The sequence below is a fragment of the Oncorhynchus gorbuscha genome, linkage group LG19 (assembly GCF_021184085.1).
Source record: "Oncorhynchus gorbuscha isolate QuinsamMale2020 ecotype Even-year linkage group LG19, OgorEven_v1.0, whole genome shotgun sequence".
Classification (NCBI taxonomy): Eukaryota; Metazoa; Chordata; class Actinopteri; order Salmoniformes; family Salmonidae; genus Oncorhynchus; species Oncorhynchus gorbuscha.
In genome coordinates this window covers 3,256,044-3,269,716 of record NC_060191.1, presented here as the reverse complement: position 1 = coordinate 3,269,716, position 13,673 = coordinate 3,256,044, and the positions used below count along the sequence as shown (strand labels likewise).

The window sequence follows — 13,673 nt, the reverse complement described above, 5'->3', positions numbered from 1 at the left end:
TTTTGCCTTTACCTCCCTTATCTCACCTCATTTGCTCACATTGTATATAGACTTATTTTTCTACTGTATTATTGACTGTATGTTTGTTTTACTCCATGTGTAACTCTGTGTTGTTGAATGTGTAGAACTGCTTTGCTTTATCTTGGCCAGGTTGCAATTGTAAATGAGAACTTGTTCTCAACTTGCCTACCTGGTTAAATAAAGGTGAAATCAAAAATAAATAAAACATGACCTTCAGATTGCAGGCCTGAGTACAGTAAGACTAAAGCAAAGTAACTAGCGAGCTACTGCTCCATTTCAACTGTTATGGGCAGCCTAGCTGTTTGGAGGAGGTGCTTTCTGTATCCGGAAGTGTCCATGTACACAAAGACACCAGTCAGTGGCAGAGGTAAACAATACCCTGTATGATTACAGATTTCAGCATTTGACATTGCTCTACGTGTGTGTGATGTGTGTGTGTGTGTGTGTGTGTGTGTGTGTGTGTGTGTGTGTGTGTGTGTGTGTGTGTGTGTGTGTGTGTGTGTGTGTGTGTGTGTGTGTGTGTGTGTGTGTGTGTGTGTGTGTGTGTGTGTGTGTGTGTGTGTGTATCACCTTTGAGAGGTCCACCAGAGTGTTGGCCTGATCACTCAGTTTCCTCTGCTCCATCTTCACACTACGCAGTCTGCAAAGAAACACACTTACACACTGTGACACACACTTACACACTGTGACACACACTTACACACTGTGACACACACTTACACACTGTGACACACACTTACACACTGTGACACACACACATCGATGATGCATCCACAAAAGAGTTAAGCCAGAAAACTGCTAGGTCACAGTCAGGTAACAGTTATTAGCCCAGCTAGGTTAGCAGCAGGTGTATAGCATCAGATTCTAGAATTAGACAGCATAGACCAGACCAGGAAGTACATACAGTAGAAGCCAACTGGTCCAACAGCTTCAGTTAGCACCATTCACTGGACATGAGTTCCATTTGGCTTCCAGAGCAGGTATAAACCCATCATTGTCTAATCTATTTTCACGTCAGACTAGACAGGTGTCAGACTAGCTAGTCAACCTCTACAACTAATTAACACAGGGTAACCACTGTCTGCATTTATTTATTTTTGAAATTTATTTTACCCTTATTTAACCAGGCAAGTCAGTTAAGAACAAATTCTTATTTTCAATGACGGCCTAGGAACAGTGGGTTAACTGCCTGTTCAGGGGCAGAACGACAGATTTGTACCGTGTCAGCTTGGGGGTTTGAACTTGCAACCTTCCGGTTACTAGTCCAACGCTCTAACCACTAGGCTACCCTGCCGCCCCGTCTGCATGGTCAATGGCGTTTTTTGTTTCCTGTCCTTGAACTAACCACAGAGACTTAGGCTAGACAATATGTCTGGGTTGTTAATACAGTGTATTGAGGGCTGCGGGTCAGATGTGATGTGTGTGTACTCTCACTGGTGGATGGCCTGCAGGAACTTCCTCTGGTGTTTGCGGACTCTGGAGTGGTCAATCTTCTTCTGTAGTTTGGTGTGTTTATAGATGAGCCAAGTCTCCCTCAGAACGTTGGCCGCAGCATTTTTTATCTGCACGGAGAGAACACACACATACACAGTTACACTTTAGCAAGTCAGGCAGCAGATCTACCCGGCCTATTCCCCATCTCCCTCTATCTTCCTCTCTCTCGTTCTCAGTCTCTATCTCTCTTCCTCTCCCTCAACACAAAGACAATGTCTTCTTTCAACTCACTCCTCTGTTTTTCTCTTCCCCTGGAGAGTACAACAGTCCCTACTCTCTCTGTCCCTCCACACACATTTGCTCACATACAGTCAGTCACACACTGTCCTTACGTAGAGTCAGCTTCCTCAGCCCAATACTATCCATCCACAGACCTGTCCTTAGGGAGAGTCAACCTCCACAGCCCAATACTATTCATCCACACAGACCTGTCCTTAGGGAGAGTCAGCCTCCTCAGCCCAATACTATTCATCCACACAGACCTGTCCTTAGAGAAAGTCAGCCTCCTCAGCCCAATACTATTTATCCACACAGACCTGTCCTTACGAAGAGTCAGCCTCCTCAGCCCAATACTATTCATCCACACAGACCTGTCCTTAGGGAGAGTCAACCTCCTCAGCCCAATACTATTCATCCACACAGACCTGTCCTTACGTAGAGTCAGCCTCCTCAGCCCAATACTATTCATCCACACAGACCTGTCCTTACGTAGAGTCAGCCTCCTCAGCCCAATAGTATTCATCCACACAGACCTGTCCTTAGGGAGAGTCAGCCTCCTCAGCCCAATACTATTCATCCACACAGACCTGTCCTTAGGGAGAGTCAGCCTCCACACAGACCTGTCCCTCAGTCCCAGCCTCCTCAGCCCAATACTATTCATCCACACAGACCTGTCCTTAGGGAGAGTCAGCCTCCTCAGCCCAATACTATTTATCCACACAGACCTGTCCTTACGTAGAGTCAGCCTCCTCAGCCCAATACTATTCATCCACACAGACCTGTCCTTAGAGAGAGTCAGCCTCCTCAGCCCAATACTATTCATCCACACAGACCTGTCCTTAGGGAGAGTCAGCCTCCACAGCCCAATACTATTCATCCACACAGACCTGTCCTTAGGGAGAGTCAGCCTCCTCAGCCCAATACTATTCATCCACACAGACCTGTCCTTAGGGAGAGTCAGCCTCCACAGCCCAATACTATTCATCCACACAGACCTGTCCTTACGTAGAGTCAGCCTCCTCAGCCCAATACTATTCATCCACACAGACCTGTCCTTAGGGAGAGTCAGCCTCCTCAGCCCAATACTATTCATCCACACAGACCTGTCCTTAGAGAGAGTCAGCCTCCTCAGCCCAATACTATTCATCCACACAGACCTGTCCTTAGGGAGAGTCAGCCTCCTCAGCCCAATACTATTCATCCACACAGACCTGTCCTTAGGGAGAGTCAGCCTCCTCAGCCCAATACTATTCATCCACACAGACCTGTCCTTAGGGAGAGTCAGCCTCCTCAGCCCAGTACTATTCATCCACACAGACCTGTCCTTAGGGAGAGTCAGCCTCCTCAGCCCAGTACTATTCATCCACACAGACCTGTCCTTAGAGAGAGTCAGCCTCCTCAGCCCAATACTATTCATCCACACAGACCTGTCCTTAGGGAGAGTCAGCCTCCTCAGCCCAGTACTATTCATCCACACAGACCTGTCCTTAGGGAGAGTCAGCCTCCACAGCCCAATACTATTCATCCACACAGACCTGTCCTTAGGGAGAGTCAGCCTCCTCAGCCCAATACTATTCATCCACACAGACCTGTCCTTACGTAGAGTCAGCCTCCTCAGCCCAATACTATTCATCCACACAGACCTGTCCTTACGTAGAGTCAGCCTCCTCAGCCCAATACTATTCATCCACACAGACCTGTCCTTAGGGAGAGTCAGCCTCCTCAGCCCAATACTATTCATCCACACAGACCTGTCCTTAGAGAGAGTCAGCCTCCTCAGCGCAATACTATTCATCCACACAGACCTGTCCTTAAGGGAGAGTCAACCTCCACAGCCCAATACTATTCATCCACACAGACCTGTCCTTAGAGAGAGTCAGCCTCCTCAGCCCAATACTATTCATCCACACAGACCTGTCCTTAGGGAGAGTCAGCCTCCTCAGCCCAATACTATTCATCCACACAGACCTGTCCTTAGGGAGAGTCAGCCTCCTCAGCCCAATACTATTCATCCACACAGACCTGTCCTTAGGGAGAGTCAGCCTCCTCAGCCCAATACTATTCATCCACACAGACCTGTCCTTAGAGAGAGTCAGCCTCCTCAGCCCAATACTATTCATCCACACAGACCTGTCCTTAAGGGAGAGTCAACCTCCACAGCCCAATACTATTCATCCACACAGACCTGTCCTTAGGGAGAGTCAGAGGAGAGACCTGAGAGGAGTCACAGTCACCGCCTCTGCCATAACAAATCACATTCTAACACACACCATTCAACAAATCAAGCTTGATTGCTTGAACCAGGTGTGTTAGTGCTGTGGTAGAACAAAAGCCTGCACACACACACTGTGGTTCTCCAAGACCAGGGTTGAAGAACACTTTTAAATCATCAGTAGGACACCCTGGAGGGTGGCAGTGAGGGAGCATGTATCAATCAGTGAAATGGATCAATTAGCTCAGTGTGTTAGATGCTAAGTACAGTCAGGTGTGCTGCATGGCTGGAAAAACACACTGCTTCTGGAACTCCATCACCAGGGATGCCTAGCTAGCCTTGTTATATATGTACATTATGTATATTCTGTATAGTTTAGTAGGTTGCTATGCAATTACAACACAGGGGCCTGAAAAATCCTCTCAACCCCTTCCTTTGAATGAGGGAACATCTCTGAAGACATAAATTGAATGAAGACTTCAAAGAGATGCTGTGCAGTGAACAAAACAATTATCCCCCCGTCTGAGGAGCACAAAGGACCTGGCAGCACTGCTAATCAGCATGAGTCCACCGCAGTCAAGGACTGCACACACACACACACACACACACACACACACACACACACACACACACACACACACACACACACACACACACACACACACACACACACACACACACACACACACACACACACACACACACACACACACACACACACACACACACACACACACACACACACACACACACACACACACACACACACACACAGTATGCCTGCAGGTAGGAAATGTCATTGCGTTTGCAATGTTGGTGCCATTTTACCCTTATTTAACCAGGCAAGTCAGTTAATAACAAATTCTTATTTTCAATGACGGCCTAGGAACAGTGGGTTAACTGCCTGTTCAGGGGCAGAACGACAGATTTGTACCTTTTCAGCTCGGGGGTTTGAACTTGCAACCTCCCGGTTACAAGTCGAATGCTCTAACCTCTAGGCTACCCTGCCACCCCTAACTATGTTAGTCACATAGTTACAACACTATCATCCTTGTTAGTCACATAGTTACAACACTATCATCCTTGTTAGTCACATAGTTACAACACTATCATCCTTGTTAGTCACATAGTTACAACACTATCATCCTTGTTAGTCACATAGTTACAACACTATCATCCTTGTTAGTTACATAGTTACAACACTATCATCCTTGTTAGTCACAGTTACACTATCATCCTTGTTAGTTACATAGTTACAACACTATCATCCTTGTTAGTTACATAGTTACAACACTATCATCCTTGTTAGTCACAGTTACACTATCATCCTTGTTAGTTACATAGTTACAATACTATCATCCTTGTTAGTTACATAGTTACAACACTATCATCCTTGTTAGTCACAGTTACACTATCATCCTTGTTAGTCACAGTTACACTATCATTCTTGTTAGTCACAGTTACACTATCATTCTTGTTAGTTACATAGTTACAACACTATCATCCTTGTTAGTTACATAGTTACAACACTATCATCCTTGTTAGTTACATAGTTACAACACTATCATCCTTGTTAGTTACATATGGGTGCTGTTACCCACCTTGTCATAACCTATTTGTGTGTGTCAACATCTTGGGTTATGGGTTCTTATTGGTTGTAACATAACAGTTGTTTGAAGTGGCATCCAATGGTTAAATCCCACAGGTCATGTTTTAGTGAACTGAAGTTCCTCTAGAATACTGACAGACAGGACTGGTTATTGGAGAACAGGTTAAATAAACATCTAGTATCCACAGAACCCTTAGTAGATTGGCAGGTCAAATGTCATCTGTCAGCTGATTCATCTCATGGTTAAGATGATAGTGATAAAAGATGGCAGTCTATGCTCCATTTTACTGCGGTACTTTCAGGACCAAGACTAGCTCCACCTTCCTATTTATTTGGGAGGACAGCGGGGAATAGAGACTGCAAGAGGTTAGACAAATCTTAAATAACTGTCATCCTTTCACGTGTCCTGCTGTTTTCAGTATTGATACTGAACACATATTAATTAACACAATATTAATTCAGATCAGAGATAGTTTAGGAAAGGAAGATAACGTTTGACCTCAGGAAATCCCATTGTTTGGTTTTCTCCCTACTCAATCTGGTATCCCTATTAGGGCCATATGGGCATCTCCTTCCCAGCCAGCCATGTTGCTGCCATTTTTTATGTTTTTATTTAACCTTTGTTTAACTAGTCAAGTCAATTAAGAACAACTTCTCATTTACAATGACCACCTACCAAAAGGCAAAAGGCCTCATGCGGGGACGGGGGCCTGGGATTTAAAAAATAATATAATTACAATATAAATATAGGACAAAACACAAAACACAAACACAACACTACATAAAGAAAGACCTAAGACAACAACATAGCAAGGCAGCAACACATGACAACACAACATGGTAGCAACACAACATGGTAGCAGCACCATACACGGTACAAACATTTTTGGGCACAGACAATGGCTTTCCCCTACAGATGTAGGATCTTAATTTGATCACCCTGCTGCAGGAGAACTTGTAGTGTATTATAAATGTCAGTCTTGATTTTGGCTTATGAAAAATGTATCAACCCCTACACAAATGTCCATTCACATAATAATTCACATGTCTTGTTGCTGCAGAATTATTTTCCTGCTGTAGCAAACTGGTTCAAATTAAGATCCTACATCTGTACCTTGGCACAGGGAAGCCATGTTGGTGCCGTATGGCTTCCCTCTACCTGGGCACTGGCCAGCCATGTTGGTGCCGTATGGCTTCCCCCTACCTGGGCACTGGCCAGCCATGTTGGTGCCATATGGTTATCATGGCCTGACCTCGTACCTGGAGTCAGCTTTGTTTCTATTCTGGATCCTTCGTTACATAACACAGCAAACTCACTGTGACCAAATGCAAACGCAATATGGAGAACAATGGTGGTGGTTCTGACAGCTCCACCTATTAGTGCATGGTGCTAGCAACCCCAGAGTTAGAGGTTTGATTCCCGCATGGGCCACATATATACTAACTAACCATGTTATTATCATATTATATACTACATATCCATGTTATTATCATATTATATACTACATATCCATGTTATTATCATATTATTATATACTACATATCCATGTTATTATCATATTATTATATACTACATATCCATGTTATTATCATGTTATTATATTATATACATGTTATTACATATTATATATCCATGTTATTATCATTATTATTATATACATGTTATTATCATATTATTATATATCCATGTTATTATCATATTATATACTACATATCCATGTTATTATCATATTATTATATACTACATATTCATGTTATTATTATATTATTATATATGTTATTATCATATTATATACTATATCCATGTTATTATCATATTATTATTATATACTACATATCCATGTTATTATCATGTTATTATATACTACATATCCATGTTATTATCATATTATTATATACTACATATCCATGTTATTATCATGTTATATACTACATATCCATGTTATTATCATATTATTATTATATACTACATATCCATGTTATTATCATATTATTATTATATACTACATATCCATGTTATTATCATATTATATACTACATATCCATGTTATTATCATATTATTATTATATACTACATATCCATGTTATTATCATGTTATTATATACTACATATCCATGTTATTATCATGTTATATACTACATATCCATGTTATTATCATATTATTATATACTACATATCCATGTTATTATCATATTATTATTATATACTACATATCCATGTTATTATCATATTATTATTATATACTACATATCCATGTTATTATCATATCCATGTTATTATCATTATATACTACATATCCATGTTATTATCATATTATTATATACTACATATCCATGTTATTATCATATTATTATTATCATGTTATTATTATTATTATATACTACATATCCATGTTATTATCATATTATTATTATATACTACATATCCATGTTATTATCATATTATATACTACATATCCATGTTATTATCATATTATTATATACTACATATCCATGTTATTATCATATTATTATTATATACTACATATCCATGTTATTATCATATTATTATATATACATATCATATTCATGTTATTATCATATTATATACTACATATCCATGTTATTATCATATTATTATTATATACTACATATCCATGTTATTATCATATTATATACTACATATCCATGTTATTATCATATTATTATATACTACATATCCATGTTATTATCATATTATTATATACTACATATCCATGTTATTATCATATTATTATATACTACATATCCATGTTATTATCATATTATTATATACTACATATCCATGTTATTATCATATTATATACTACATATCCATGTTATTATCATGTTATTATATACTACATATCCATGTTATTATCATATTATGATATACTACATATCCATGTTATTATCATATTATTATATACTACATATTCATGTTATTATCATATTATATACTACATATCCATGTTATTATCATATTATTATTATATACTACATATCCATGTTATTATCATATTATATACTACATATCCATGTTATTATCATATTATTATTATATACTACATATCCATGTTATTATCATATTATTATTATATACTACATATCCATGTTATTATCATGTTATTATATACTACATATCCATGTTATTATCATGTTATATACTACATATCCATGTTATTATCATATTATTATATACTACATATCCATGTTATTATCATATTATATACTACATATCCATGTTATTATCATATTATTATTATATACTACATATCCATGTTATTATCATATTATTATTATATACTACATATCCATGTTATTATCATATTATATACTACATATCCATGTTATTATCATATTATTATTATATACTACATATCCATGTTATTATCATGTTATATACTACATATCCATGTTATTATCATATTATTATTATATACTACATATCCATGTTATTATCATATTATTATTATATACTACATATCCATGTTATTATCATATTATATACTACATATCCATGTTATTATCATATTATTATTATATACTACATATCCATGTTATTATCATATTATTATATACTACATATCCATGTTATTATCATGTTATATACTACATATCCATGTTATTATCATATTATTATTATATACTACATATCCATGTTATTATCATATTATTATATACTACATATCCATGTTATTATCATATTATTATATACTACATATCCATGTTATTATCATGTTATTATATACTACATATCCATGTTATTATCATATTATTATATACTACATATCCATGTTATTATCATATTATTATATACTACATATCCATGTTATTATCATGTTATTATATACTACATATCCATGTTATTATCATATTATTATATACTACATATCCATGTTATTATCATATTATTATTATATACTACATATCCATGTTATTATCATATTATTATATACTACATATCCATGTTATTATCATATTATTATATACTACATATCCATGTTATTATCATGTTATTATATACTACATATCCATGTTATTATCATATTATTATATACTACATATCCATGTTATTATCATATTATTATATACTACATATCCATGTTATTATCATGTTATTATATACTACATATCCATGTTATTATCATGTTATTATATACTACATATCCATGTTATTATCATATTATTATATACTACATATCCATGTTATTATCATATTATATACTATATATCCATGTTATTATCATATCGACAGGTGGTTGAAGGGGAGTGAACCATGAGGGTGGGCAGGTTGCTGGGAATTGTGAGTGACCACTCCATATGAGGGGGAGACAGTGAGGGCTAAGGACATGACATCACTAAATCCACTCACTCCTCCACTGTGGGCATTGGAATGTACCTCAGGGCGGGGGGAGGGCATCCTCTGAATATAAACAGTTTCACAGTCTAGAGCCCAAAACCCCAATAACCCCAGCAAAACAGTCCAACATCTGGTCACTAATCGGATTAACTGTGTGGTAACGCTTAATGTGGGATTACAGGATAACATGTACTGTCCTGACAGGTCAAGGACCAGAGAGGAGGACCAGAGGGATGAGCTGGAATCTAGGTGATATTATTATCAATGATTTTTTGTTAATTTTTTATCTGGAAATGATCAATTATTATCATGAATAATGGTTGTGACGTAGACGTCCGTCACTGGCCGCGGGCAGCATTTGGTTCTTTAACGCACGCACACATTCTTCACTCCTCCCTGCTCCGTTATCAGATAAATTAACAATGTGGGCCGACCACAAATTAACTTCACTATTTTAGTAAATACATTTCACACTTACGTCAGTAAATGGTTATGGTATAAAGAAATAGACAAGTGTTCATATTTAAAATAAGCAATATGTATTTTACTTATCGTTGTTATGGATTAGCGCGTTGTTTGTTTGTTCTGTTCCTCTCTCTCAATCTCTGTAGCTTCCGGGTATGCTGGATAAGGACCCGAGCTAAGGGAATTGGGCTGACTTTGTAGTGCCTGTCCCGAATGGCTCATTAATGTAAATGGACATATTGAAAGACACTATGTCAGTTGTGATGTAATTTTGTAAATGTTATATTGGGATATTGTTTCATAAACGTGTTGCAATGTATATACTTTAGTATGTTTAGTTAAATGTAAAATGTAGGTTTGAATAGGTAATTGCTTAATTAATTCGTGTTAATTGTTCTGAGGGGAGGGGCTACCCCTACAAAAGGAGCCTCTCTTTCAGTTCATGGAGAGGCATTTTGGATTGAGCTGTGAGTGTTGTTTTTTTAGCTGTCCCATGTGGTATATGTTTGATGGCAGTACTGTAGTTTCTGTTCCGGAACACTTTGTAAATAAACACCCAGAGGAACACTTTGTAAATAAACACCCAGAAGAACATTTGCGTCTCTGCCATCTTTTTATTTTGATAAAGGTTAGGTTTTCCAGTTAAGCCTTCTGGCCTACTCTACGTGACAATGGTAATGATTGTCATGTGTGTTTGTGGATTGTCAATGGCAATTACCAACTTCAAGAACATGGTTTCTACAGCTTTATATTATTACTCTGTGTCCCCATGGTAAAATGTAGTTTCTGCTTACAGTGTAATTGATATCTAATGTGTGTAACGTGTATAATTAGCAATGAGGACAAGGCAATAGAATGGTGTTTTCTTGGAGAACACGTAACATCAACAAACTTCCAATTACCCTGGCAACGACCTCCCACCAACCTCCCCTTCAACACTGCGTGTCACTGGCTAACATGTGTTTACCTGTGACCTTTAGCTCATGTCCAAGGTGACAAAGGAAGGAGACACGTGTCTCTCTCTCTCTCGCTCTCACTCACACACACACACACACACACACACACACACACACACACACACACACACACACACACACACACACACACACACACACACACACACACACACACACACACACACACACACACACACACACACACACACACACACACACACACACACACACACACACACACACACACACACACACACACACACACACACACACACACACACACACAGGGAGAGAGGGAGATCATTTAGCAATGACATCAGCAGGGTTTGGGTCAATTTGAATTCAAGTCCCTCAATTCAGGAAGTGATTTTATTTTTTACATTTCAGCTTACTTCCTGAATTGACTGACTTCAATTAGAATTAACCCAATCACTGGAGAGATATAGAGGACAGAGTAAGAGAGCCATGAAAAAGGGAATGAGAAAGAGAGAGAGAGAAGAGGAGTGAGTGTGAGGAAGGGAACCCTCTGTGTGGGCGTTATCATCTGGTAAAGGCTGAATAAGACAGGAGAGAGAGAGTCAAGGCTGAATAAGAAAGGAGAGAGAGAGAGAGTCAAGGCTGAATAAGAAAGGAGAGAGAGAGTTAAGGGCTGAATACGAAAGGAGAGAGAGAGAGAGAGTTAAGGGCTGAATACGAAAGGAGAGAGAGAGAGTCAAGGCTGAATAAGAAGAGAGAGAGAGAGAGTTTTTACATTTACATTTAAGTCATTTAGCAGACGCTCTTATCCAGAGCGACTTACAGAGAGAGAGAGAGTTAAGGCTGAATAAGAAGAGAGAGAGAGAGAGTCAAGGCTGAATAAGAAGAGAGAGAGAGAGAGTCAAGGCTGAATAAGAAGAGAGAGAGAGAGAGTTAAGGCTGAATAAGAAAGGAGAGAGAGAGAGTCAAGGCTGAATAAGAAGAGAGAGAGAGAGAGTTAAGGCTGAATAAGAAGAGAGAGAGAGAGAGAGTTATGGCTGAATAAGAAGAGAGAGAGAGAGTTAAGGCTGGATAAGAAGAGAGAGAGAGTTAAGGCTGAATAAGAAGAGAGAGAGAGAGAGTTAAGGCTGAATAAGAAGAGAGAGAGAGAGTTAAGGCTGGATAAGAAGAGAGAGAGAGAGAAACTTAAGGCTGAATAAGAAGAGAGAGAGAGAGAGAGTTAAGGCTGAATAAGAAGAGAGAGAGAGAGTTAAGGCTGAATAAGAAGAGAGAGAGAGAGAGAGAGAGTTAAGGCTGAATAAGAAGAGAGAGAGAGAGAGTTAAGGCTGAATAAGAAGAGAGAGAGAGAGAATTAAGGCTGAATAAGAAGAGAGAGAGAGAGAGAGAGAGTTAAGGCTGAATAAGAAGAGAGAGAGAGAGAGAGAATTAAGGCTGAATAAGAAGAGAGAGAGAGAGAGAGAATTAAGGCTGAATAAGAAGAGAGAGAGAGAGAGAGTTAAGGCTGAATAAGAAGAGAGAGAGAGAGAGTCAAGGCTGAATAAGAAGAGAGAGAGAGTTAAGGCTGAATAATAAGAGAGAGAGAGAGTTAATGCTGAATAAGAAAGGAGAGAGAGAGTTAAGGCTGAATAATAAGAGAGAGAGAGAGTTAATGCTGAATAAGAAAGGAGAGAGAGAGAGTTAAGGCTGAATAAGAAAGGAGAGAGAGAGAGAGAGAGTCAAGGCTGAATAAGAAGAGAGAGAGAGAGTTTTTACATTTACATTTAAGTCATTTAGCAGACGCTCTTATCCAGAGCGACTTACAGAGAGAGAGAGAGTTAAGGCTGAATAAGAAGAGAGAGAGAGAGAGAGAGAGAGAGAGAGAGAGAGAGAGAGAGAGAGAGAGAGAGAGAGAGAGAGAGAGAGAGAGAGAGAGAGAGAGAGAGAGAGAGAGAGAGAGAGAGAGAGAATTAAGGCTGAATAAGAAGAGAGAGAGAGAGAATTAAGGCTGAATAAGAAGAGAGAGAGAGAGAGAGAGTTAAGGCTGAATAAGAAGAGAGAGAGAGAGAGTTAAGGCTGAATAAGAAGAGAGAGAGAGTTAAGGCTGAATAAGAAGAGAGAGAGAGAGAGTTAAGGCTGAATAAGGAGAGAGAGAGAGTTAAGGCTGAATAAGAAGAGAGAGAGAGTTAAGGCTGAATAATAAGAGAGAGAGAGAGTTAAGGCTGAATAAGAAGAGAGAGAGAGAGTTAAGGCTGAATAAGAAGAGAGAGAGAGAGAGTCAAGGCTGAATAAGAAGAGAGAGAGAGTTAAGGCTGAATAATAAGAGAGAGAGAGAGTTAAGGCTGAATAAGAAGAGAGAGAGAGAGTCAAGGCTGAATAAGAAGA

At 38.6% G+C, this 13,673-nt stretch overlaps 1 pseudogene; it reads right to left on the bottom strand.

Moving 5' to 3' along the window:
• LOC124005853 overlaps window positions 1–13,673 on the bottom strand; it is a 132,119-nt pseudogene that overhangs the window by 6,103 nt on the left and 112,343 nt on the right.